Raw genomic sequence first — 4,197 nt, 5'->3', positions numbered from 1 at the left:
ATGACGTATACTTACAACGTTGATTAATCAGTTTATTCATTCGTGTGGTCTTTCTTTACCGCCTATGTTTAAACGGTTTAAACTTTAAAGCGTATTATTTGCTGTCCATGTCGGTATTTTAGCATTTCTATCTGATCACAGGGCAGATTGGTACTGATTTGCTTAATTATTTCTTCGCGTAATTTTCGCAGTAGGCTAGGCTAGATTTATTGCTTTAAAAAATGACATAGAGAAATGTTGGGTTAAAATACATTTTTTAACTCCTGGGATACAAAAAGAAAGAGTCTTAATGCAGCCGTCATTGACAATAAACATAGGCTAGGCTACATGAAATATACGACAAAGACTTTATGCTTTGTGGATTTATATTTATGTGGATTTATTATATGTATATTCACACACACACATGAACTGTTCTCTATTTCACTGAATAACATGAACTTTAAAAAAAACACAACAAAAAACATGAATTTAAGTTGAAAAGTGCCAATGCCAACTTCACCACAAGGTGTCAGGATATTGCAAACTATTTTAATTAGAGCAGTGAAGTAGCCCACAAGATATTACTGGAAGATGATTTTATTTATGGCATACTTCAACAAAACACAGAGTGGAAAGGGGACACATAACAGCAGAAGAGGAAAGTTAAGTTTACATGCTGAGAAATTGTTCATGTAAGACAATATGTAGCCTACAGGTTTTGGGCACATGAAGTTGGTTAACTGCATTTCCCAGAGAACATGATCTGTCTCTCTCAAGGTGTGAAGTTTTTAACAGTGAGAAAAATCTACAGTTAGATGGGTCATTCTATATTTAGGGGTACATCTCATGTCCATGGACTCTATTATCTTTTTTTTTTAAAAATCATGAACTTTTCACTTCAATCAATGATCACTTTTATATCAGGGGACATTTCTAATTCATTTAATACAAAAATCCAACAGATACCCATCTTTTATCGTGCAAAAATGGCATATTCTATACTGGAAGTTGCTGTTTTTGTGCTGTCCGATTTGGTAAATGTGAGGTTTTGCTCTTCAGATTAGCTCTAGAATGCATGTTTCTGTACATATTTCTTATAAATATTTGTCCAAAATAATCATTAACTTGTGAGAAAGGTGTTTAAAAAAATATTTTGCTCATGCATCTACATTTAATCATCCATTTTGTGTATGTCCGAGAAATCAGTGTCAACTGTGTTACTCCCTATAAAACCCCCTATAAATCAGCAATGGTTTGTTCCAAAGTCACATGTCCAACATCACTGTGATACATGTCTTTTTTTGGAGGGAAATGTGAAGACAGTGTGGTAAGTCATAACTTCTCCTCTTCAGTATATTATCTATATTATTGTCTGCGCATAGAGTAGATTAATTGACCGTCAACTGTGTTATCAATATGTTCTGGTAAACTTACGTCACATGTTATATTTATAAATGTGTAGAGAAAGAATATAAAAACATAAGTTAATCAAGGTCAACTACTAACTAGTCCAAGGCCAGCAGTTTGCAAAAACGGCCCTAAAATGGCCGAAATGTCAACTGTGTTACCTGTCAACTGTGTTACCCGTCAACTGTGTTACCCATCAACTGTAACACAGTTGACAAGGATTAACACATTTGACAATGTTGGCAATTCAGTTTCAATTTATGCTCACACTACATTATATGGAAATTACATTTACATTACACAAAATTACAAATTTTTCTAAAACCATGCCTAAAACCATGATTTACATTACAATGGATAAACTTAACTGATCTCATCACGGCCACACTTTCTATGAACTCAGTAACGATAACATAATATACACATTATATATTCACATTTGTCAAGGGTTATAAAGTATTCAGAAATTCCTCATGATTGACTTAAACCTATATATTATTATAGATTTGACATATGTCTATTTCTGCTTAGTCATGACTGATCAGTCCTTACAACCCGAAGTGTCATAATGCATTATAAAACTTAATTTACCATGATAATAATATAAAATATTCATTAATCTTTTTTTAACTGAACTCTTTGCTTAATTGCTTGTTACTTACATTTGTTGAATAAAAAGAAAGTTATCATCTTAAAGAAAGTTTTCTCTTTTCCTTCTAATGTGTCCTGTCAACGGTGTTACTCCTGTCAACTGTGTTACTTTCTCTGTCAACTGTGTTATGTGTGGTTTTTATGTCATAAGTCTTTTAAATGTGAACTAAACCGTCAGAAAAATAGATTGGGATATCTCTGGAGATGGAAATCTTGGGTAAACCTTCAAACAAATGTGTTATCAAGCATGTGGTACTTCATTCATGTTTCATTTGACACAGCATTTGTCCGTAACACAGTTGACAAAATAATGAATCAAATGTAAATTTTAATTAACATATTTAAAAAATCATTAGAGCTTAAGCTTGCCAAATAACTAATTTAGCACATTAAGGGCATATATTATTTAACCAACTAGTTTACTGATCAAAAAAAAATACTGATTTTCTGACTTTTTGGCTGACATGAAATGTACCCCTAAATATAGAATGACCCAGATATACACACAATGAATTGCTTCTGAAAAAGTTCTCATGCGAAGTATATATACGAGCACTTGTTAAATTGCAATAAATATATAACAGACATTGTAATAGGTAGGCTATGTTAATGGAGAAAGTATACATTTATAAACGTTTGGCAATCCTTGGAACTTGAAGTGAAGACCAACCAAACAACTGTATGGGCAGAGAAGTAACCAAGAGAAAGCTACGTTTCCCAGCAGAGCATATTGACTGAAATATGAGAAACTGTTAGACATAACCAATCTCTTTAGCACTTATTCAGCCTCTTTGGGTGAAGGAAGCTTGAAGGAAACCACTTAATGAGCAAACATAAGTCATGCCTGGAATTAGAAGCCATGTGATGACCTGAAAAAAATGAGTAAAACTGCCGACCGAGAAGATGAAAGTTGAGCTTTTTTTCTTCTTCTTGAAACTCTGTCGTGTAGCCTAAAATATTTATTCCCATAGTCCCATAAATATAGATCCCATAGTTAACATTAATGCATTAACTATAACAATAAGCAATACATAGGCTATGTTTGTCAGCAAGGGGTTGCAAAAAGGCAGACATAAAAATGCTGGATCTATTTGCAAGCAGTCTTCTTAAACGAAAACTTCTTCAGGCTATCTGGAATCAAAAACACATACATCTGAAAAAAGATTGAAACAAACAGGGCTCTTTCAGATGTAGCAATTCATCAAGAGGGCAGCTGTATTACTCATACCTCTGAGTCAGCAGCAGTAGCATTTCTGTATAATATAGACACACAAACAGTGCAGACAAATAGTAAGTTGATCAGGATTCGATAAGAGCATGAATGAAGTACTGTAGTGTTTTGAGCAAATCAATTGCCTCAGTGATTCACTCATCAAAACAGTTATTTGCTAGTTCCTGAATGAATTGGTGTTTTGAATGAATCGGGTGGAGCGAATGATTTAGTGATTTACTCATTAAGACAGTGGCTGCATCCGAAATTGCATAATTTCTGAGGTATTTCTTTTAAAAAGTATGTTCTATATATCCAGCTCAATTTTATATAAGATCAAGCATGGCCATTTGTAACTTGTAAATATTGCAAACTGGTATTTGTTATAATATTGTTAATGTATTATAATCTACATCCGTTGTCACTGTCATGTGACCCACCATTATCAGTTGCGTCACTTCCCTGCTATTCATGACTCATCTCCCATGGCCTCATGGGATAGTAAAGTGTCCAAGATGAGCACTTCAGAATCTCAGCAGGGGCCAGTTGCACAATAGCCATTATGTTAAGACTGTGTGACCAACTACCAGTTAGTTTGGGGTAATCAGTATTATTTTTTGGTATTAAATTAGACTTTTTATGACTTAAAAAAGTTATGAACAGTCTTAAAGAAAATACTGATAAGTGATAAGACATGTCTTAGCAGGCCCTAGTACTTTTCACCCACTGTTTTATGAAGACTGAATTCAGACATACTCTTTTCACACACTGTTTTATAGGGATGTGATTTTGGATGCAGCCATTAACCTGCAGTAGAATAACTAAAACAGTGAAAGGGTGCAGTTGACTGGAACTTGTTTTATAGGCTTATAGACAATTAACTGATTATTTAGTCATGCGTTTTATTCTGCATTTGGTATTTTTTGTCTTGCTGTGTTTCATGGTCA

The sequence above is a fragment of the Squalius cephalus genome, assembly GCF_949319135.1.
Source record: "Squalius cephalus genome assembly, chromosome: 1".
Classification (NCBI taxonomy): domain Eukaryota; kingdom Metazoa; phylum Chordata; class Actinopteri; order Cypriniformes; family Leuciscidae; genus Squalius; species Squalius cephalus.
Note: the sequence above shows the minus strand (reverse complement) of the source record.